Source organism: Ornithorhynchus anatinus, chromosome 12, assembly GCF_004115215.2.
Source record: "Ornithorhynchus anatinus isolate Pmale09 chromosome 12, mOrnAna1.pri.v4, whole genome shotgun sequence".
Classification (NCBI taxonomy): Eukaryota; Metazoa; Chordata; class Mammalia; order Monotremata; family Ornithorhynchidae; genus Ornithorhynchus; species Ornithorhynchus anatinus.
Genome location: NC_041739.1, coordinates 18,980,982 through 19,006,336, shown reverse-complemented (window position 1 = coordinate 19,006,336; position 25,355 = coordinate 18,980,982). Strand labels below are relative to the sequence as shown.

Sequence of the window (25,355 nt, the reverse complement as noted above, 5' to 3'; positions counted from 1 at the left end):
CAAATGGTCAAAAGTCACAGATCCAAGCACTTAGGTGTTGCAGAAGGGGGAGGGAACTGGGGATAAATGGGTTTAAAAGGGCAAGGACTCTTGGAAGATATATGACCTTAATAATGCTTTGAATGTGAAAAGAGTGGTGGACTGGCATATATGAAGTGGGAAGGAAGTTTTAGGATAGGGGGAGGATGTGGGAAAAGGGTCAGCAGGGAGATAGATGAGATCAGGGCACAGTGGGTAACTGGCTCTAGAGGAGCAAAGTGTATGGGCTGGGCCATATTAGGAGATGAGTGAAGAAAGGTAAGAGGGGGTAAGCTGATTGACTGCTTTAAAGTCAGAACGTTGGCTTAGTGGAAAGGGCACGGGCTTGGGAGTCAGAGGACGTGGGTTCTAATCCCGGCGCCACCACTTGCCAGCTGTGTGACCTTGGGCAAGGCACTTAACTTCTCTGTGCCTCAGTTATCTCATCTGTAAAATAGGGATTAAAACTGTAAGCCCCATGTGGGACAACCTGATTACCTTATATCTACCCCAGTGCTTAGAAAAGTGCTTGGCACATAGTAAGTGCTTGACAAATACCATAATTATTATAATTACTATGTAGACGTAGTAGGTAGGCTACCACTGATGGAGTGGGAAGACACTGATTGAACTTTTTTTAGAAAAATGATCCATAAAGCAAAGTGAAATATGGACTGAAGTGGGGAGAGACAGGAGGCGGGATGGTCAGCGAGGAGGCAGATACAGTAGTCGAGATGGGTTAAGATAAGAGCTTGGATTAGCATGGTAGCAGTTTGGTCAGAGAGGAAAGGGTAGATTTTTAGCAATGTGAAGGTAGGACTGACAGCATTTGATGATAGACTAAATATGTGGGTTGAATAAGAGATGAGTCGAGGGCAACACCAAAGTTATAAGTTTGTGAGATAGGGAAGATAGTGGTATTGTCTACAGTGATGGGAAAGATGGGAGGACAGGGTTTGAGTGGGAAGATAAGGGGTTCTGTTTGGGACATGTTAAGTTTGAGGTGTCGGTGGAACATCCAAGTAGAAATGTTCTGAAGAGTGAGGGGAATTGTGAGATTGAAGAGAAGGAGAGAGGTCAGGACTGGAGATTTAGATTTGGGAATCATCCACATGTTAAAGTCATGAGAGTGAATGAGTTCTCCGAGGAAGTGGGTCTATATGGATTTGTGTTCCCAAAGTGACATGTTGCCTTTGCGTTCTGATGGAAAGAACCATAAGGCGAAGGGGAGAAATCATCTGAACTACTTAGTCTTTTACATCTTTCTGTTTAGCTGAATTCCATTTTGCCCTCTCTTATTAAATGTTGAAGCCCCTCAGAATACTTCAATCTTAATCTGCTTGATTAGCATTGACCTTTGTTAAAGGAAATTACTGGCAATGGGAAAACTGATCAAAAAACGAGGTGTGCAACTCATTCAAGAAGCCTATTGGCAGTTAAACAAGTGGCATTTGTAAAGCACTTACCATGTAGCAGGGACTGTAATAATAATGAATAATTATGGTACTTGTTTAGTGCTTACTATGTGCCAAGCTCTGTTTTAAGTACTGGGGTAGATACATTCATTCATTCATTCATTCAATAGTATTTATTGAGTGCTTACTATGTGCAGAGCACTGTACTAAGCGCTTGGAATGAACAAGTCGGCAACAGATAGAGACAGTCCCTGCCATTTGACGGGCTTACGGTCTAATCGGGGGAGACGGACAGACAAGAACAATGGCAATAAATAGAGTCAAGGGGAAGAACATCTCGTAAAAACAATGGCAACTAAATAGAATCAAGGCGATGTACATTTCATTAACAAAATAAATAGGGTAATGGAAATATATACACTTGAGCGGACGAGTACAGTGCTGAGGGGATGGGAAGGGAGAGGGGGAGGAGCAGAGGGAAACGGGGCAAAGAGGGTTTAGCTGGGGAGAGGTGAAGGGGGGGTGGTAGAGGGAGTAGAGGGAGAAGAGGAGCTCAGTCTGGGAAGGCCTCTTGGAGGAGGTGAGTTTTAAGTAGGGTTTTGAAGAGGGGAAGGGAATCAGTTTGGCGGAGGTGAGGAGGGAGGGCGTTCCAGGATCGCGGGAGGACATGGCCCAGGGGTCGACGGCGGGATAGGCGAGACCGAGGGACGGTGAGGAGGTGGGCGGCAGAGGAGCGGAGCGTGCGGCCATCAGATTGAACTCAATCCCTGTCCTGCATGCGGCTCACACTCTTAATCCCCATTTAATAGAGAAGGTAACTGAGGCCCAGAGAAGTTAAGTGACTTTCCCGAAGTTACACAGCAGACATGTGTAGAGCTGTGATTAGAACTCAGGTCTTCTGACTCCCAAACCCGTGCTTTATCCACTAAGCCACACTGCTTTTCAATTTAGAACCTATGATCTCTGAGTCCTAATCTGTGAGTCAACATTGCTTCTAAAGGCCACAGTGCTTCTCAGACTATGCTGCTTCACCACTTGGGTCAGCTGATAGGAGAGAAGTAGGAAAAATATTTCTCAGAACCACTAATTTGGCACTACATTTCCCAGAATCCTCTTAGAATAAGAACTAATCAGGGAGCTTCGGGGGGAGGCCCTTTCAACTCAGGCAAGGGGAGAATAGCTGCCTCTGTCTAGGCACGTATCAGTAACCCTGATAAATGTTTTGCCGTGTATTTTGACTTATGAGTGTATGTGCTCATAACCAGTTTGTGTATTGATAATGATTGTGGGAACATCAAAGTCCCTCTATCAAGGAGTAGGTAGGTTGAATCTGTTTTTGATAACTGGGAAATGCCTTCTCCTCCTATGTACTAAACTATATTCTCTGGCTATGTTGTGAGTGTTTGGGAAATGCCTGGAACAACTATCAGCCTTCTTCCCTAATAAGCCTGCTAGGCCACCTCTCATTGAATATCCTGTGGATAGTTCATTGTTGCAGTCTTGTGACTTGGAGACACTTAAAGAATTTGGAGCCCAACAGCATGAGAAGGAGAAACTACAGAATTAGGGGCATATTGTGGAAAGGAGGCTTGACGGGAGTAGTGATTTGAGGGAGCTGGGAAACAGTGCCAGCACCAGAAGGAGTGAGAGTCATCAGGTGGCCAGGAAGACTATTAGCTTGAAAAGTTGATCTAAATAATCCAAGGCATAAGCAGGTCTACCGTGTGGCAGCTCAATAAATTTCTAGTGCTACTATTGCTGCAGCTGTGGATGATACTCAAAATTATAGGGGAAGCAGGTACTCAGGAGGTGACTTCCAACCCAATCATGTGTGACTCGGTGATTGAGCTGGATTTAAAGTCCCATTTCAAACCAGGGCACGTTATTTTGAAGCATGACAGATGGACAGTCAAACTGAAAATCCACATTTTCATTACTCAGACTGCTGAAAGCCACAAAAGTGGGACCATGTTGCAGCCCCAGAGGGTAGTGTGTGTCTAATCTACCAATCAGGGAAAGCAGAATCTGGATAATAGGACCAAAGGAAAACAGGTGTAGGGCATGAGCTGATGAGCAGATCCCACATCTCAGAACTTGGGCTCCTGTAGGATCTCTCTTTCACGGCTGGGGATTCAGAGTACCCTCAGGTAAGAATATACTCTGCTTTTTCACCTTAGTCCATAATCTATCAGTGTAACAATTGTTCTGGTGAAAGGCATTTTCACACTAATTGCATTTGTCCTTGGGCATTATCATTAGGTCTGTGATGTTATCCCCAGCATGGTCAGTATGTGTTGCTAACTCTAAGTAGTATTTGTGTGGTCCTGAATTATTATTTGTCTTATTTGGTTTAATTGAAGCTAGAGGTAATTATCCATGTTAAAAAAAATCACAATATTCTAGGAGTGTCCTCTGGCATCATCCTATATATATATATATATATATATATATTTTACAATGAGAAGCTGCACTTAAAACTGCTTTCATGAACATACTGCTGGCTCCCTGCTGACAAGTTTACTCTGTGAGAATCAGATCTGGGGGAACCTATTCACTTATCCATTCTTTAACTATTGACCTATTTGACCATTATTGGAAGCCAGAGAAATACAGAGTTGCTTAGAAGTGGTAAAATTTCCAGTTCCAATTTTTAAAAAAATTCAATATAGTGTGCTGTTACTGTTATATGTGGTGGGATTGAAGACTTTGTAAGGGAGAGGAGCTAGAGGCAGAGGACAGGAAAGAGTGCTGTGGAGCTGAGCCCCAGCTGACAAAGAGGGGATAATCACTCTAGCGACTATGGGTCTAAGAGGCAGAAGGACAACAGTGCCTGATGCTGGCTTCAGAAACACAGTAAATGACAATGGAAGCCCATCAGTGGATGAGATGCGGATGTGGTGAGGATAGCACTGTTAGCCTAGCATTCTTCTTTACATTCAGGTGAACTGACCTAGTCTGAGAATAAGCACCAGCTAGAATGTCTGGTTTAATCATGAAGGATGGAAACACACATGTGAATAATTCCCCATTTGTCTCAGGATTATCAATTGTTTCTCTCTCCTTTCTGTCCAGACCTTTAATTATTCTTCTCTCTTAATATGGAATGGTCCTCTTTTCTATACACCTCCTAGCCCTTCTGCTAGAAGCCATGTTTTCATTGCATGATTTGGATTTAAGAAAATAGAAGAATTAGGGTGTGTTTTTTCCACAGTACAAGTTCATCCAAGTCTAATATGATTCACAGATTTGAATTAAGCAGATTCTGTGTAGGAAAAAATGGTTTTGCAGGTGGGCATGGTGTCAATCAAAGCATGATGCAGATATTCTCTCCTACGTCTGCCTCAGTGTTTTTGTCTGGTACCATACACTATTGAGTGGGTTTTTTGGGTTATTTTGTACTGTAGTATTTAACGTAACATTGAGTAGCAAGGGTATAAAGCATTCTGTGAGTGCTGGACAAATAGAAATTTGTAGCACAAAATATCCATCATGATGGTATTTTTGAATGCTTTCCCCGAACCCATTGTCATATTTTTTTAGTTACTACGATTTGATATTACTAAACATGAAGTGCTTCAAGAACCCAACCTTTTTCTAAATTATGGCATCTGTCAAGTGTTTTCTGTGTATCTGTTATATCTATTTCATTTCATTTCTATCTATTTCACTGTTATAATAGAACACCCTGAAGTTTTCATTTGTTCGTATGCTGGAGTGGACTGCATCCTGGTATTGCCATCGTAGCAATGGGGGCGTAACTCAGTGTTCTAGATGGAAAAGTTTTTAACCCACAAGTTTTACAGGTCTCTAATTTTCACTAATGCTAGGCATTTGCAAGTGCTGTATTTGTTGACTGATTGAAAGACGCTTACCACACTTAAGAAATGCCAAAGCAATGAGGTGTCTAGAGTTGGATGAGTGACCAGAAAGAAGTACAGTGTTCCTCCTATGGACTATAACTTTAATTTTTATTTAAGTTTTTAATTTTCCAGAACATAACTTTAAGGATCTATTTGTTGGCACAGCTTGCATGGTTCGCTTGAATTGACAACGTATGTGGGTAACTAAAGCTATTAACAAAGAGATAGTTTGGGAAGCTGTTTTTTTTCCCACCCTGAGACCTGTCCACATCACCTCAAAGCTGTAGAAGGATTCTTTTGCAGCTCCTCCTTGATCTTGGGTATGGTTACTATTTTTCCTCCCACTTATTTTAAATGTTATACTTAAGAATCAATCGATGGTGATTACTGAGACCTTACTGCATGCAGAGCACTGTACTAAATGCCTGGGAATGGTCAATACAGCAGAGTTGGTGGATATGATTCCTACAAAGAGCTTACAGTCTGCACAGGGAGATGGATGTTAAAATAAATTAGGTAAAAGAGAAATAGAAAAATATGAGGATATAAACATAAGTACTGTGGGGCTGGGTTGTATATCATAGTGCTTAAGGGGTTCACAGTTAGATAGTTCATTTATTCAATCATATTTATTGAGCACTTACTGTGTGCAGAGCACCATACTAAGTGCTTGGAAAGTACAGCTCAGCAACAAATAGAGACAATCCCTGCCCACAATGGGCTCACAGTCTAGAAGCGGGTGGGTGGTCAAGAAAGACATCAAAACAAGTAAACAGGCATCTATAGCATCAGTATAGATAGAATTATAGAGATATACACATAATTAATAAAATAAATAGAACATATATATATACACCCAAGTTGACACGGGGGGAGGGTGGATAGAGGAAGTAAAGGGCTTACTCTGAGAAGGCCTCTAGGAGGAAATGTGATTTTTAGGGGTGCTTTCAAAGTAGGGAGAGTAGTGGGCAGTAGCATATCAGCGTGGCTCAGTGGAAAGAGCCCGGGCTTGGGAGTCTGAGGTCATGGGTTCGAATCCCAGCTCTGCCACTTGTCAGCTGTGTGACTGTGGGCAAGTTACTTCACTTCTCTGTGTCTCAGTGACCTCATCTGTAAAATGGGGATTAACTGTGACTCCCACGTGGGACAACCTGATTACCCTAAATCTACCCCAGTGCTTAGAACAGTGCTCTGCACATAGCGCTTAACAAATACCAACATTATCATTATATGATTGTAAAATCGCTGTGATCAGGGAACATGTCCATCTGCTCTGTAGTGTATTCCCCCAAGTCCTTAGTACAGTGTTCTGTACACATTAAGTGCTCAATAAATACCACTGATTGATTAATATGAAGGTTTGACTTGGTGCTGTTGTGGTTGACCTGAAACCGCCTGGGTTTGGTTTGGGGCTAACCTTGCGGACTTGGGGTCTGCAGGTTTTCCAGAACTAATAGAATAGAGTGCACTGGTTTCTTAGTGCAACTCTGTCTCATTTGGACACCATTGAATACACAGATATGATTCTATCCAGAGGCCTTCTTTCCCTAGTAAGACAACTCTGTTTAAATCATGGCTGCTGTCCTAATTATGAAAAGGTACTGCACAATCCAAGGTCAGTCCCATCCCAGAGCCAGGTACACATCCTGACATTTATTGCAAAAAATTTGAGAAGTGTTAATGGACAGTTCTTGATTACATGCTCCTAATCCATCTGAAGGGAGAACGGTTGAGAAATATTATTAATCTAGTAGATGCCCTGATTTGAGCTTATGGTTCTCAATCAATCATATTTATTGAGTGCTTACTGTGTGCAGAACACTGTAACTAAGCACTTGGGAGAGTACCATATAATAGATTTGGTAGACATGTTCCCTTCCCCTAATGAGTTTTTAGCCTAGAGGGAAATTTACAGTGTGATCTAAAAATCAGACATCAAAGAGATGGGTGTGACTTCACCCAAGTAGAGGAACACCATGCAGTTTCTCAAAATCGAGCCCTCTCCTTTCTTGCCACAACTTTTTTACCTCTTCAATTTTCCATTCTATCCCTTGACCTTGGCCAATGACTTAATTAGTCTAGCAATCTCTTTCCATCCTTTTCCCTATCCTTAGGTAGTAATAATAATAATAGTGGTATTTGTTCAGCACTTATTAGGTCCCAAGCTCTGTGATAAATTCATATGGATCAGAGTCCCATATTGGATATAGAGTCTAAGGAGGAGGGAGAACAGATATTCAACCTCTGTCATGCAGATGAGGAAAGTGAGTCACAGGAAAGTTAAGTGACTTGCCCAAGGTCACACAGCAGGTGAGTGGCAGGGCTGGGATTAGACGCCTGTGTTGTTTCCATCAGGCCATGCTGCTGCTGTGGATCAAGGAGTGCTGCCGTGGGACTTTTGCAGTGCAACTGGTGGGTTTTTTTTGCAATGCAGCTGGTAGTGCTGCTGGGCTCACACAGACCACGGTCACCGCCAACTCAGGCCAAGAACAACCCATTCCCTGTTGGTGATCTTGATGCTTGGTCTGCTTGCTCAGTTTAGTTGTAGGAAGAATATTTAGGCCTTTCAATGCTCTGAACAGGTTTGTTGGTGAAAAAGATGGTCAATCTCGACATTAAGCTGAGACTTAATGAAATGCTTCCCCAGCTTCAGTGTTTGGAACTACTGGGGTGGAGAATGGAAGGGAAACATTTAACCTGCATAGGGCCCTGCATCTGGGTACTGTACTAGACGATTGACCATCCTGTCTCCATTCTAGCTCCTTCCAATATTGTACTAGACAACCTGTCTCTGTTTAAACTCCTTCCTGTGGTAGATCAATCAGTTAAGTTTGGGTAGCAATGTGTCCATTACATTACCTTATATGGATCATTCCTAAGAACTGGTTCTAATTGGAGCCTGGAGAATGGATAACGAAAGGGGATTGGGTAGGATTTTGCGTGTGCGCTGGAAGACTTGCGGTCGAGTGGAAAGCGGAAATGCTGGCAGATATAGGTACCAGGTTTGGGAATGATTCGGGGCTGTTCGTCACTCATACCCCACTGTAGTGAATGGGCAGCAGCCACTTCCCGCCCTTTCCTGCTCTCCCGGCTCACTCTCTTGAGTCTGTTCATTTCTACACCAAGGTCACGGAACCCTCTCATGCGATTGCGAGATCAGAGTCGTTTCTCTGATAAAAATTCCATAAAGTACCAACTGTCACTGCCACACTGTCACTGCCACAGGGAGGGGCAGCTGGAGGTGTGAGTAGGGCAGGGGTGGTACAACCGCCTCATGTATTGGGAAAGTTACTCTCCCTGCCTTTATGGGAGATCTCTACTCCGCTTCCTTTGGCAAGTCACTCTAGTGTCAAAGGTTGCAACTTTGGGGAGTATACCCAGCCACTGGCATGCTAAATGGTATCCAGTCTGGAAGCTTTCCACGCTGTCTTAATAGACATTCCTTAGTCTTTACATATCCACAGACTAACCGTATGTTGCAGTTTTCCATTTTCCCTCCTATATGCTGACGAAAATCTCCTCAGGGAAGAAGTGAAATGAAATCAGAATTCCCTCAAACACACTATCAACCCTTAATTGGTGGCTTATACTTTTCTTTGCATTAAGGATGGATACGTCTACTGAAATATTTTTGATTTGGGTTGGGGAGGAAGGCCACAACAGGGAGTTAAGATTGTAAATCTTTTTTTTGAATCAGACTTTTGAAAGAGGAATCTTCTTGGATACCTTTTGGTCAATCCTACTATAGGTTTTGTCCAACCTCATTATCTTGTAGACTGTAATCTCCTTGTGGGCAGGAATTGCATCTTAGAACTCTTTTGATTCTACTTTCTCAAGTGCTTAGTACAGTGCTCTGCACACAGTAAGTGATCAATAAATAAACTGATCTTGTATCTTCCCAGTGCTTAGTATAGTACACTAAGTACATAACGAATGCCACAATTTTTTTGTTATTATTGTTAGTTGCTTACTCTGTGCCAAACATCGGACTAAGTGACGGTGTAGTTATAAGATAATCAGGTTAGAACTAGTGCTGGTTCCACATGGGACTCACAGTCCAAGGGGGAGGGAGAACAGTTTTTTAATCTCCATTTTGTAGATCAGGCACAGGGAAGTTGGGATTTGCCCAAGATCATTTAACAGGAAAGTGGCAGAGCTTGGATTAGAATCTAGGTCCCCTGACCTGCAGGCCTTTACTCTTAGGCCACACTATTTCCCATGAAACAGCTCAAGAAGATAGATGGCCTTCTGTGGTAAATCCAGGTCTCACTGTCACAGAGAGGGCTAGACAGGACTATGACTGGGTAGACTTCCAGATTTTTGGTGAAAGTCAGGTTATGTGTTTTGGTTTTCTGGTATGGACTGTTACAAATCCTTGTTTTCCTACAGGTTTGTTGTCAGTCCATAGCCCTACACTGATTTTTGCCAAGAGATTTTCGGTCGCCTGCATGTCTTCTTAGGCATGTGTCTTGAGAGAACAGTCACCAGCATGTAGTGGCTCCTGGATATTTTCCACAGAGACTCAGGTTTGGTTTTGATAGAATTCATCTTTGTCTACCCTAACTGGGTAGTTTATAGTTTATAAAATTATTCTAGAAGCCATTAAATAAATCTGGTTTTCTCCATAAAGTCTGTCAGGTTTAGATTGTTTTCTTTCCATCAAATTTCATCAGATGCTCAGCATTTAATTGGATTGACCAAAGTGTATAGATCAATGAGAAATACCCTGGCCATTCCAAAAATGTCAGCACGTTCTCTGAATGTGGCCCAGTGAACCTGCAAATACTGCACTGTAGGCCAGATCAATAGACGGGATGGCTCCAATGCCCCAGGCACAGCTCAGTACCTCACTGACATTGTCATTATTGTCATTAACTGCCCTTAATGTATAAAAATACAGAGGCTTGAAAAAAGCACCCAACCTTATATGCCTTTCCTGCATTTCAATTACTGTTTCACCATTCCAGTCCCTTTTCCTTGTCCTGTATGCCTTGGCCCCCACCTCTAGACTCCAGCCTGGAAGAAATGAAGCTCTCCTTTTCTTTCCCATCGCCTATGGAATTCTGAGGATTAATGTCTGTTAACAGGATCTTAAAGAGCCTTGAGCTCTTTGGAGTAAAAGTGCTGTATAAATTTAAAGTAGTGTTAATTGGACCTGGCAGGATTGTGCTCCAGATAAAGTGTCATTATGCATTTATATATGTATTCTATTATATTCACAAAGGACTCTGCGGTCATCTTTGGTTAATCTTAGTGTGCAGGTGGAGGCTGAAGTTTTTGATGATGATAATACCTTTGGAGTAGGTCAGAATCCTCATCACTACTTAAAAGCTGAGCAAAATATGGCCCATAAATGGTAAAAGATGGTCAAGATGGAACAGCAGATTATGAAGAAGCAAGAACAAGACTCAGAAACTCCTGGTTTGTCACCCGTTCCCCGGCACGACACTGCTCCTCCCTGAATAAGTGCTCATTCTGCCTCTAAAATGCCACCTTTTCTTAGAGCCCCTTTGAACTTGGACATTTTCATCAAAACAAAAGCATTGGATATGATTTTAGAAATTCGTTGTATTTTAAGCGGGGATTGCTATCTTTAGGTCAGGAGGAAACATGGTTTCTTCAAAAAGTCTTAACAAGAAATGATTTTATGCAGTTACTGGTTTATGAATTGCTTTCACTAAATGTCACATTGCTCCAGGCACAATAATATTGGATGAATAATGTGCAAATAAAATAATATGTCCAGCTTCCAGGGCCCTATGAGGTAGGTGAGTTTGCTCTGTTCATGCATTTCGTATCAAACTGATGAAGCCAAAATATTTTCAGAGACCTAAGACTTTGAAGGAACAAGTAGGCTGACTGACCCTAAGCAGGTTAAACATGCCATGCAGCTATTTCTCACAGGGTTGGTGTGTTCAGTTTTCATTCTTTATTCTGGCCATTACAAAGTGCATTTTCCTAAGCATGAACTAAAAGGTATGTTTTTTATACTGTTCAAAGCAAAAGCTTCAGAAGGCTTTGACTGTGGTATTTGTTAAGCATTATGGGAGTCACGGCCTAAGTAGGAGGGAGAACAGACATAAAATCCCCATTTTACAGAAGAGAATATTGAGGCACAGAAGTGTCAAATGACTTCCCAAAGATTTCACAGCAGGAATTAGAACTCAGGTCCTCTGATTTCTAGGCCCTTATTTTTCTAAACTAGGCTTCTCTCTAGTTTTGTAGCATCTTTTACTTATTGACTAGCTGCAGAGTAACAGATTAGAAATACTTACTGTGTCCCGGGGCTGCAGAGTTTAGGAGTTAAGTGAGCTCTAGAGCATGGAAAGGTTGTCAGGAATGTGCCAAGCAGAGCTTGTGCAGAGGCAATGTTAAACAAGTGAAGCTCGATTTCCAGGCCATATTGTCATCTCACTGGGTGGTTTTAATACCCGATGTGGGTAAGCAACCTTGTGTTTTGAAAATAATGTGTGCATGGTTTCCTTCCTTTGCCATACAATTTTCCTTTGTGTTATCTTAATAGTTCTAGGGGGAAATCCAGTTTAGTGTTTAAGCCTAGCAAGCATGGGTTTCTAGAAGTGCTGGCTGGGTGGGCTGAATCCTCAAAAGATTTCCTAACAGGAGCTATTTTGTTTGAGGGAGTAGGGACTTCCAGCCTCCTACCCCTAAAGTAGTGGCATTAGTCAGGAGAGAGGGTTCAGCAGGACTTTGAACTGAACACACCCTTCTGCATCTCCCTAACTCACTCCCTTTCCTCTTCCTCCCTCTCCTTGCTCCACAGCATTTATGTATATATCTGTAATTGTATTTATTTATGTTGATATATTTACTTCTATTGATGTCTGTCTCCCCTTGCTACCCCTTAAGACTGTGAGCTCATTATGGTCAGGGATTGTCTCTTTATTGCTGTCTTGTACTTTCCCAAGTGTGTAGTACAGTGCTCTGTATACAGTAAATGCTCAATAAATATGATTGGATGAATGAATGAAATTAAGCTTAAAGATATTCAGGGAGCCTTAGATACAAATGAAGATCAATCACACACTGCTTGCACTGAATTCTAGCACTTACGCAGTGCAATCAATCAATGATATTTATTGAGCTCTTACTGTGTGCAGAGCACTGTACTAAGTAAGCACTTGCAGAGTACGATGCAACGGAGTTGGTAGACACATTCCCTAAACTATCCAAAGAAATCAAAGGGAAGGCTTTTTGATTTGTAAGGAGCAATGTTAGCTGTGATGATGGAACTCTGTCTGTATGAGGTCAAGAAATAGAAAAAAAATAGATGTTTTCATCCCGTATTCTGTGAGGTAATGATGCCGCATAAAGAATTTTCCCCCATTAGAAAAAGTGGTCAAGGGAACATTTGCATTAATGCAATGTTCTGTGTTGATTGCAGCAGTGGAAAACATTTTATATAAAAGTGTTTTGGGAAGGTGTTTCATTTTTATGTTGTATGTGGGGTGTTGAAATGCCTTCCATTTAAAAGGAATGTCTTATAAATGTCAAGTGGACTTGCATCTGTGGCAGTAGACTAAATAGCACTCAGGAAGAGATTGTAATAATTTTCAGAAAGCCTCAAAAAGGGTGTTTGCAATTTTCTGAGCATTTCATTTATTAGATGCAGTTTTTTAAAAATAAATGTATTTCTGGTGCATATATTAAGCTTAGACTTCAGTACCAGCACTCATTAATTTTGTGCTACTCTCCCTTCTTTGGTTTGCAAGCTTTGTGGTGTCACATTAAATTTCAGTTTCAGAGCTTTTCCCTATGCCTGCAGTTTTGAGAGGTAGAAAAAAACTACAGAGCACTCTTCCTAAACACAAACGTGATGCCTGATGATATTTCTAGTCATGCATCTCTTTTAAATCTTCAGAATTTAAGGTTTTCTCAGTTTTTTGGGTTATCTGAAAATATAGCATAATGGATTTTAGATGATCTACTTAGACTTCGATAATGGAAGATGGAAAATCCTGTAGATTGAAATAATGAAGCAAGATGCTTAGAAAATTTCAATTGGGCATTTACTTTTCTCACAAGTTTTTATTTTAAAATTTTAAGATATGACATGAATTTATACCTTGGGTGTCTCATTTGCCCATTTTCTGCCCAAAACAATTTCCTTGCTACAGCGCTTCCAATATCTGCTCCCAGACTTCTTGAAGGGGTTTTGCTCTATAGATTAGATGACAGGCATTTAATTGTAGAGACTGAAGCCAAGTCAATTGTCTTTTTTCTCTATTTCTCACAGTTTGAATAATGTCCACAGTGTGCCTTTGATGAAATATGATAGTAAGAACTTTGGCACATAGTAAGCTCTTAACAAATACCATAATTATTATTTTTAGTGGAATATCAAGAAATTTTACAGTAAATAATTGTGGTGTTTGATAAATGCTTACTATATGCCGAGCACTCTACTAAGTCCTGGGGTGGGTAACTGGATGATTAGGTCCCATCTGGGGCTCACAGAGTAAGTTTGAGGGAAACAGGTATTGAGCCCCCATTTTGCAGATAAAGGACCCCAGGCACATAGAAATTAAGTGACTTCTGCAAGATCACAGAGCAGGTAAGCAGTGGATCTGAGATTAAAACTCAAGACGTGGACTTCTAGGTCTGCTCTTTTCTCTAGGCTTTGCTGCTCCCTATAAATGGAAACAATTATAATCAAGGGGTCATGGTTTAGTGGTAAAAGCAGGGTCTTGGGAGTCAGAGATAATGGGGTTCAAATCTCAGCTCTGACACTTATCAGTTGTGTGATTTTGGGCAAGTCACTTAACTTCTCTGTGCCTCGGTTCCCTCATCTGTAAAATGGGGATTAAGACTGTGAGCCCCACGTGGGACAACCTGAGAACCTTGTATCTACCCAGTGTTTAGAACAGTGCTTGGCACATAGTAAGTGCTTAACAAATGCCATCATTATTATTATTATGGCAGGAGCAGTTGATCCTGAACAATGCTCTTTATCAGGCTATTAAATAGGGCTTGGTGCCATTTTACTTAAAAATGGGGGTAAGTAGTCTTATAATTTGGGTATGGGTAAAGGGTACAGTAACAATTGGGCTCAAAGATTTTTATATGTGTGACTGTACTGAACTGCTCTTTTTCAGGGCAAATGCCAATTTGCTGAGCCCTGGACAACTTTCTGCCCAAGGAAAGGAACAATCTGTTTCAGCAAGGGGATTTGAATTCAGATAATTTTAGGGATTGAGCATGGAATAGTGAATAGAGCAAGGGATTGAATGTCAGAAGGTCATGGGTTCTAAGCCTGATTCTGCCACTTGTCTGCTTTGTGATCCTAGGCAATTCACTTCACTTCTCTGTGCCTCAGTTACTTCATCTGTAAAATGGGAATTGAGACTGTGAGCCCCACATGAGACGGGGACTGTGTCCAACTTGATTTGCTTATATCCACCCCAACACTTAGTACAGTGTCTGGCACATAGCATTTAACAAATACCATTATTATTAAACAGGTGGCACCTGCCTTTTATGTGGTTCAATCATTCACCACCTTCCTCCTTCCTGTACCCTCCATCTCTTTGGTGCACCTTGTTTTGATGCATATTAACTATGAGCAGGTCACATAGCAAATGTTCAATCTGGTCCTCCTGCCCTCATTCACCTCACCTTCTCAGGCTGTCCAGCTCTGCCTCGGCCTTTTGGGTTTTTCAAGCCCTCCCTTGCCTCACCCCTTCACTTCAGGCTCTCTGGCCCTCCTTCTTTCCCATGTACCCAAGCTCTAGAGGTTTTAGGTATCTGAATCTGTGAATCTGGACCAGGATAAGAATGATTCTTACTCACTGATCTGATTCTGCATCAGCCTCACTGTGTCCACAGAGCCCATGGGTAATCACAAACTAGTGGTTTGGGATTTGGTAGCCCTAGGCCCAAACTTCCTCTTGAGGCCCTTCCATAGATTCATGCTGCATTAAGTTGATGCAGTAGTTCTGCTCACTTTAGAGGCTGTTTATATAATGCATTTGGAATTTAGAAGGACAAAATGAAAATCTGTTCTTACTGAGCTTTGTCTCCAAATTGAGAAATTGTGGAATTGTAAGATGGGGGTAAATAGCACAAGCTTAAATTTTAGTATTTGCTTTGAATGATTTTTCTTTTTTTTTAGAATTTTTTTTCCTGGACTAAAATAAGCCCAAGTAGTGATAGCAAAACAAAAAAACAACTCTACAAAATATTGCAGTTGGACCCAAGGAAGACATTTTCTTTAAACTGTTTCTAGTTGGATGCTTGAACCATTTGTCTACATTTTTAGATGCTTATCAATCAATCAGTGGTATTTGAGTACCTTATTGTATGCAGAGTTCTTTACTAAGCTCTTGGGAAAGTACAATACAACAAAGTTGGTAGACATGATCCTTGCCCACAAGGAATTTACAGTCAAAAGGGGGAGACAGTTTCTCAAATGTTCTCAGTATATATAAGGAATTATCTGTTTTGTTACAACTGTAGGGAAGGGTTATGATGTCAGAAATTATTTTTGAAGTTCTAAGAACAAAAACTACTTATTTTTGAATAGAAAGTCTACACAAAATTTAAATGTGAAGAAATCATTCTGAAATCATCTTTAAGAAGTTGTTTTTCTAGAGGTTGAAAACCCCACTCCAAATCAGTCATTGTTAATCATTTAGCTTTTCCATGACCTTCTATATTTGGCATTGGATTCTACCACTTTCATATTGCTAATTAGTCTGAATTTAGAGTTATAAATAATAGATAGATAAAATTTTCTAACATACCCTCTAACCAAGTTGTTCATATTTCACGTCCTGTTATACATTTGGATAGGCTTATGCCCTAATCTCAACCTCAACCTCAGTCTCCCACCCCTTAAAAGATACACCTTTTAATGAAAGTAAGGGCATAACTTGAAATTCAGGTATCATTCAGGTGAAGTTATGGAAAATTAATCTTGTTACAGAGTTTGGAGTTAAACATTCTTCAGAACTTAAACCAATACCCTAATGTGCAGATTTCAATTCAAAATGAAAACTTGTAATATGTGTGATGTATGTTAAAAGGTGCAGTTATTTCCCCCAAAATATAACTCCATAAAGATAAAAATACTTGGTACCTTATCAATATGTTGGCTCTGTGTCTGGATGCAAGCTTCTTTGAAATAGGCAGGAAATGTAATTGAATTGCCCCCAAACAAAAAATATTTGTATCTGACAAGACTCCCTGAAAAAATACTTATGTGAATTGAGAACGGCTATTTACTTACATTCTTTTCATTTCTATTTTCGAAATTAAAAGGTGGTATTTTCTGGGAACAAATTAGGGGAAATAAAGACATTAAATATTAACCAAGACTTTCAAATTTTGAGCTATGTGACAGAAGTGTAGTAATAGCCTGGGCTGGATAGAGACAAATGGTGGCTATTACTGTCCTTAATATGATTATGGGAATAGCAGCAATGATGTTAATATCACCTGAGATGATTCTAATCTTATTTCTAAACCAAGGATCCGATATCCTAATTCTGCTTCAGGATAAGAATGTTTTGCCTCATGAACACAGGTGATTTCTTTGCTCTTCTGTGTGCTGTAGGCTTGGCTTAGACCCAGCAGAGGGATGGGGGGAGAGGGGACGGTGCCTACAGCCACCTGCTCTATTCCCCAGCATTCCCTTCTTCCCCTGAGCATTGGAGAAGAGATGATCTTCCTTTTCCCTTCCCCATTTCTTGCCTATACTTATTCAAAATGTCGGTCTCTACCATTAGCACGAGGGCAGGGAATCCGTCATTTCATTATGTTATACTTATATGGCTAGTACAGTTCACAGCACCAAAGAGGTGCTCAATAAATGCTACTACTATAACTGCTACCTTTATAGCTTGTTGTGGAGAATTGGTAAGGTTGGTGGGGGAGCCAGAAAGCTGAATGGAGAAGAGCGAGGGTCAGCGAAGGCGTTGAAACCAGCTAGAGGAGTTGGAGCAGGCAGCTGACTCTTCTTCTGGTCCTGGGGTGGTGCAGATGTGACATGTGGGATGTGAGGATCAGTCATCCATCAAGACTGGGTTTTGCTCACTGAGCTTCTCACTTGTTTGGTGAATATTCCTGTGAAAATGACCAGATCAGGAGGAAAATAAAGTGAGATCATATCATGTGCACATAGTGGCAAACCTTGCCATAACACATTCCTTCAGTGTCACATACACATTCCGGAGGCTTTTTTACAATGAGTCATTTCTCACAGAGAGAACCATTTGATGTGGTTATTTTCCATTTAAGGCATCTGTGATATTTACAAATGAATTTCAGATTTCATCATAGAAGGGAAGAAAAGTTTAATGAACATAGGGGATTTTTGCAAAGAGCTACAGTGATCACTGGTCAGAGGTTTTCTTTTACCTCAGCAGCAGTTTTAAAAAAACACTTCCCACATTACCCTCATACAAAACATTTCAGTTTATATTTCTTTTGAGAGTTATGACCTGTTTAATATGAAAACATTAAAACTACTGGTGTTTAAAGAATATCCTTGACCTCTTTACTTCTCTTTTTTCTAAGGAATTGGGCTTGGTCTGTGAATGTGTTAACATGTGCTTTCAGAGCATTAGAAATTCATACTCATTAATTTACAAGTTCCGTTCTTCAGTATATTACTATAATTCCTGGAAGAGCAACTTTCTGGAGCTGATACCATTTCTTAATTATTTGGGGTCTCTGAATTCCATTATTAATGAATTAATAAAATATTTACTAGTAGCATCTGATTTCAGCAGCTTTTCTTTTGTGTCTCAGGCAGAAGTAGGAATTCTCTCCATTTCTCATGCTGAAGTATAGAGAAAAGCAAACCCCACTAGCAAGAAGAAAGCATATGCGGCAAATAATTCCTTTTGCCCCGTTTTTGAAGAGCATCAGTCTAAACTCCTTCAAGGCAACCATTAGGTTTCTCTTTTCCTCTAGAGACCCCATGACTCTGGAACCTCAGTAAAGATTAACTTACAGATCAGGCAGTCAGTGAATGGTATTTATTGAGCACTTACTATGTGTAGAGCAATAATAATAATAATAATGTTGGTATTTGTTAAGCACTTACTATGTGCAGAGCACTGTTCTGAGCGCTGGGGTAGACACAGGGGAATCAGGTTGTCCCACGTAGGGCTCACAGTCTTAATCCCCATTTTACAGATGAGGGAACTGAGGCACAGAGAAGTTAAGTGACTTGCCCACAGTCACACAGTTGACAAGTGGCAGAGCTGGGATTCGAACTCATGAGCCCTGACTCCAAAGCCCGTGCTCTTTCCACTGCGCCACGCTGCTTGAGAGAGTATAGTACAACAGAGTTTTTAGACATATTGTCTACCCACAAGGAGCTTATAGACTAGAAGGAACACACAAACTTAGTACGGTGCTGCGCACACAGTAAGTGCTCAGTAAATATCACCGGTTGAAGAGGTATAAAAAGTACACTGTTTATACCCTCTTGAAGTTAAACACTATTATTTTGCATTATAATACCTTGCTAAAATCCATCCTCTCCTCTTCATCCAAACTGCTACTGTTTCATCCAGGCACTTATCTTATCCCCTCTTGATTTACTGCATCAGCCTCCTTGCTGACCTCTCTTCCTCCTTCATCCCATTTTTCACTTTTCTTCCTTGATCATTTTTCTATGAAACCACTCAGTCCATGTTTTTCCCACTCCTCAAGAACCTCCAGTGGTTGCTTGTCCACTCCGTCAACAGAAACTCCTTACCATAGACTCTAAAACACTTAATCACCTTGCCCCCTACTACCTTACCTCTCTGGGAGCAAGGTGATTGATGTTCTTTGGTATAGCTTGGTTGCATATTCAATTTTCATATGCTATGGCATGGGATCTGTCCATTTTTCACTTCTCAGGAGGATGCATAGTCTCATGGAGAGAAGGCAGGGCTCGTGGTAAAGTGATCTGAGTTCTAGTTTCAGCTCTGCCCGGTTCTGAGGCTCTGCCTCAGTTCCTCGTCAGTAACCTGCCCATAATATCTCCCCTTTGATCTAAGGACAAATAAAATCACTAATGAAAATACCTTGGACAGTGAAAGATCTCCATAAATTTAAGACCTGGGATTAATATGTAGGGAAGGATTCAGTGAGTCTTGGTGCTTACTTCTGTAGGTTAATTAAGTTTCACCCCACCTCTTGGGGTGAACTAGCCCAGGCAGTTTAGTGCCCCAGGGAAGCTGAACGTTGTTGCCTGATACAAAGTGTGAGGTAACCAGGAAGTTCCATTCCTTTGACTGCTCCCTGCATTAATCAAACCAAAATTCTCCCCTGTCCTTTTTCCATGCTCAAACTTGATAATTACTTAGTACAGTGATTTGCACACAGTAAGCACTCAATAAAAACGATTGAATGAATGAATCAGGGGAGGGGACAATTTGTAGTGCATAATTACTGCAGCTGTAGGGAGTTTAACTCCTCAAATGCTCCCAAATTGTGAAATGCCAGCTTTCCAGGAGCTGCCAAACTACTAGACACTAGGGAAAGGGAAGAAACAGAGAAATCTCCTCAGGGTCTCCACTTTTGAAAGCCCCCCTGGAACAGATGAATGCAAAAATAGCCCCTTTAAACTGGGGGCTCGGTCCATCCTTTTCTATATGAAACAGAAACTCCTTATCACCAGATTTAAGGCACAATCCCCCTCCTTTCTCATCTCACTGCTCTCCTACTACAACCCAGACCATACATTTCACTTCTCTAATGTCAACCTTCTGACCTTATGTCAGTTTTGTCGATCTTGCCACCAACTCTACCTACCTTCAAAGCCTAATTAAAATTGCTTCTTCAAGAGGTCTTCCCAGGCTAAGCCCTCATTTTCCCTAAATGCTCTCTTTTCCGCATTGTCTATACACTTGATTTATATCCTTTAAGCCCTCAATATCCACCCGACCCTCAATCCCACAGCAGCATCTCATTTCACCCTGCCATTTCCCCTATCTGTAATTTATTTAATGATGGCCTCCCCCTGTAGACTGTAAGCTCCTTGTGGGGAGGGATCATGTCTACCAATTCTGTTGCACTGTACTTTCCCAAGCATGCTTAGTACAGTGCTGTGCACACAGTGAGCCCTCAGTGAATACCACTGATTTGATTGAACCAGAAGCCTAGTTGTGGTGTCACATGTCACTATATGAAGATTCTCCGTTTTAGTCATGCAGTCCAATGAGCTTCATTTGTGCTACTAGCCAGGATGTGACCCTCTGGCAAGGAATCTCCCAATAGTTGTGAAAATCTAAGCTTTTCTGGAGAGTTACTAGGTGTCTCCTATTATATTTATTGAGTGCTTACTGTGCATAGAGCACTGTAGTAAATGCTTGGGAGAGTACAATATAAGAGACACATTCCCCGCTCATAACAAGCTTACAGTCTAGCCAACTTCCCAAATGACCTGTACACTCTACTATTTCTACATCAGCGCTAATATAGCTAGAATCATGTGTGCCTTCTGAGAATGTCTGAATACCCCAAGAAAGTACAAAAGTGTTTTATAATAATCTACCAAGGTAGTCTTTGTTACTCCAGTGGACTCCTGGCAGCTTCACTATCTAGGACTCCATGGACTTGTGAAATCATTTTAGGAACAATTTCAAACCCATAAACAATGGTTTAAACATTGTCATTTTCAATCATTTGATTACTTAATCACTAACACACCAAGAACCTTCAAATTCAACCTGCTCACTGCACCTCAGTCTCATCTATTTCTCTGTCAACCTCTCACCCACGTCCTGCCTCTGGCCTGGAATGCCCTCCCTCCTCCTATCCAACAAACAATAAGTCTCCCCAGCTTCAAAACCTTATTGAAGGCACATCTCCTTCAAGAGGCTTTCCTTACCAAGCCCTCTTTTTCTCTTCCATTCCCATCTGCATCACCCTGACTTGATTCCTTTATTCATCCCTTCTCCCAGTCCCACAGCACTAATGTACATATCCATAATTTATTTATATCAATATCTGTCTCCCCCTCTAGACTGTAACCTCTTTGTAGACAGAGAATGTGTCTGTTATATTATTATGTTGTACTCCCTCAAATGCTTTAAAGAGTGCTCTGCCCACAGAAAGTACTCAATAAATGACTGAGTGATTGAAAATCCACCACTGGTCACGTTTCCAAGTCGTAACTTGAATCCTATTTTAACGTAACTCTAAATTCTAATCTTAACCCTAGTTCCATTCCTAACCTCTGTCCAAATGATATTTTTTAGGAATGTATTTTGAAATGCTGACATTGCTGTTGAATAGTAATTTACAGTGTTCTGGAGGGCAGAGATCATGTCTGTTTTAATAATGATGACGATTATGGTATTTAAGTGTTTACCATGTGCTAGGCACTATTCTAAACTCTGGGGTGGATACAAGCAAATTGGGTTGCACACAGTTCCTGTCCCACATGGGATTCACAGTCTTAATCCCCATTTCACAGATTTGGTACCTGAGGTACAGAGAGTGAAGTGACTTGTCCAAGGTCCTCCAGCAGATAAGTGGCAGATCAGGATTAGAACCCATGACCTTCTGACTTCCAGGTCCGACTACGCTATATTGCGTCTCCCAAGATTGAAATATGGTGCTCTTCAATCAATCAATGGGAGAGTACAATACAATAGTTTGTAGGCCCATTCTCTGCCCACAAAGAGCCTACAGTCTATGGGGGAAGACAGATATTAATATAAATAATTTATAGACATGTATGTAAATTCTGTAAAGCTGAGGGTGGGGTGAATATCAAATGCTCAAATAGCACAGATCCAAGAGAATAGATGATGCAGAAGGGAGTGGGAAGCAAGGAAAAGAGGGCTTAATTGAGGAAGGCCTATTGGGGGAGATGTCTGCTAATTCCATTGTATTATATAAGGTACTTAGGCGAGTGCTCTGAACATAGTAAGCACTCAATAAATATCATTGATTTATTGGTTAATAAGGCTTTGATAATGGGGTGGGGGGTGGTCTGGCACATATGGATGGGGAGGGAGGTCCAGGTCAGAGGGAAAAGGTGGGAGAGGGGTTGGCATTGAGACAGATGAAATTGGAGCATAGTGAGCCAGCTGTTGCTAGAGGAGTGGAGTGTGCTTACTGGGCTGTAGTAGGAGTTAAGTGAGGTTAAGTAGAAGGGGGCAAACTGACAGTGCTTTACAGCCGATGGTGAGGAGTTTCTGTTTGATGCCGAGGTGGTTGGGCAACCACTGGAGCTTCCTGAGGAGTGGGGAGATGTCGACTGAATGGATTTTTTTAGAAATATTATCTGGGCAGCACACAGTAAGCTCTTACAAAATCCCATTGACAGATTGATTTTTTTTCTAAAAGATGATCTTTCCTCCAACAGGCCAACTACTATATTATTTATCTGGGTAATCTTGGCATCACTGATAAAAGGCACTGCAATTTATGTATGGGACAAATTCTTAAGTTGCTAATCCATAAATATATAAATAGCAGAGGACTTGTTGTCTCAGAAGTATGTGTGTCTTCACAATAATTTATTCAGAATTAGCCAAAATCGGTGTCAGAATCTTTGCTTTCTTGCATAATAGGTTCTGGCTACAATAGCAAGTTTTCTGCTACCATCCATAAGTCATCTCTTCTGCATTATGTAAAGAAATAAACTTATAGAGGCAAGCCTTCTCCCTGCTGTTTAATAAATTATATTGTACTATAAAGGCAGCGATATTGACTTTCTGAGTGTAATTTCTTGAGAGTAAAGCAATATGTTAGCTTTAGTGTTCTGTCATGAAGGGGAAACATGACTAATTTGATTGAAACAGCCCTTTTTTCTTTAATGAAGAGCATTTCATAGCGCAGTCTTTCCCTCAGATTGTTTGCACAAGATATGTAAACATGTACAAGGTTTCTTTAAGTCCGTTGGCTTAAAATCAAATTGGATTTGCCAGAGAGGGTGGGGCAAGAGATAGATATGTAACAAACATAATAGTACTGAGTACTCACTCTGCAGAAAACTGTGCTAGATGTAGACAGCGAATCTGGGTTTGTACCTAAAAAGAATCATCTGTTCCAGGAGCAGACTGGTTCATGTTTCTCATAGCTTTCTGCCTCCCTCCTTGCCCCATCTGAATTTTTCAAATCTAGGCATTCCCCTGAAATTAGGGAAATCTCTTGGCTTCATCCCTCACCTTCTTTTAGTTGCTCTTATTTAAGACTTGAAATAAACTGAACGGACGGCTTTAGTCACGACACAAGGTATTTTCCCAGTGAGATTTCTCTCCTGGTGGCCAGGTAATGTGTCTACTAACTCTGCTGTCTTGTACTCTCCCAAGTACTTACTGCAGTGCTCAGCACAAAGTGAGCACTTAATAAATACCACTGATTGATTGATTTGAGGTCTTTCGGTGGGCCATGTAAAAACCATCAAATGATTGATTCACTGAAACGTTTCAGCTGAAAACCTTTCCTTCACTGGGTGGTGACAGATTCGAACCTAACACCCAAGCCTGAGCAAACTAGCCTGCCCCACCCCGACATGATGTATAGTTGTAGGCTAAAAGTCTGATTCACTGTTTTGATGTGGAAAATCCTTTGGTTGGGATTAAGAGTCTATTACTTGCCCCTTCTATGTATAGCTCAATTTTTGCCAATGCAGTAATTTCTAAAGGACTAGGAGAATCAGATGGGAAATGTGATGAAAAATGGCATCTTTCTAGCTAACAAGTACAAACTGGTTGCAGACATTAATCAACACCATTGGATATTTATAGATCAACAGAGTATGTTAGATACATCACTAGTCAGAATTTGGAATAAACATGGTACTTTTCCTAGAAGTACAGTGGCCTTTATAAATAGGTATTTTCTATTTCCAGCTCTGTGATGTACTTTTTAAAGCACTATGCACAGTGATCTGCACTCAATAAATACCATTGATTGATTTGTCCGATAGAAAGTTATTCTTGGAAAAGTTAATATTGACAAGACATGAACACAATTCTGAACTGCTATCTTTTCCTGGAGATCATAAGGAAATATGGCGGAAGAAAAACGAAGTGCTGTGCTTTGCTCTTATTTGGCTTGATCAAGGGATGCTAAATTTCATTTTCAAAGATTCTCAATCTGATATATTTTCACGAATGCAATATTAGTTTACATTGATACAGTTTCACTGTATTGGACCAGACATTTAAGATGATATTACTTTGTGTTAGTTTGAAAGAGATTTTGGTGTAGTAAGTGTTTGCTCCATGGTCTCAGTAGCTGAGTCCTTTTTTGAAATATGAGCCATTGTCCCATATAAAGGAAAACTACACTTTAATGTCTTGGTCCATTTGACAAACTGTATATATACATTTCAGCCTGACAAAGGATGCTTCTCAACTATTGTGTCAGTGTTTTCATGCGTGCATTCGCTGGTATAAGGCATCCTGAGGAAACGGTGTGGTGTTCCAATTGACTGACTATCATGAAAGAAGAAAGCAAAAATGAAAGTTACTTGAGAGACTTAAGTGGGATATGGGGGTGGGGGCAAGGAAATTATTTCAGATAGCTATAACTTTCAAAGCCCAATTTCAATTTTCACTTCTCAGAGTTCACATTGATGGCTTTCTACATTTAAAAGACAAATATTCTGAGGCACTTAGATATTGTAGATTTGACAGAAAGCAGGGCAGAACAGGGAATATGACCAGCCAACACCTCACTCCTCTAAAGGACCCTAAAGCAATCCCACTCACAGCCTGGGCTGCCTTCAGTTTTATAATAATAATAAAAAATTATGATACTTGCTAAGAGCTTACTATGTGCCAAGCACTGTTCTAAGCGCTGGGGTAGATAGAAGTTACTCAGGTTTGACCTTGTCCCACATAGGGCTCATCATCTTAATCTGAGGCACAGAGAAGTTATGACTTGCCCAAGGTCACGCAGCAGACACGTGGCAGATCCAGGATTAGAACCCAGGTCCTTTGACTTCCAAGCCTGTACTTCTTCCACTTGGCCACGTTGCTTTTATAATATATGGTGAATCTCTGCCTTAGGGAGGCAGACAGCTGCAAGTAGCTGTGTGGGACCTTCCAAAGATGACAGGATGTGACACTTCTCACAGATGACT

General features: G+C 40.9%; 1 protein-coding gene across 1 annotated transcript in view; it reads left to right on the top strand.

Annotated features, from left to right (window-relative positions):
- The window catches only part of RBM46 (RNA binding motif protein 46), a 124,273-nt gene that overhangs the window by 75,092 nt on the left and 23,826 nt on the right, over positions 1-25,355 (top strand). The window lies entirely within an intron of this gene.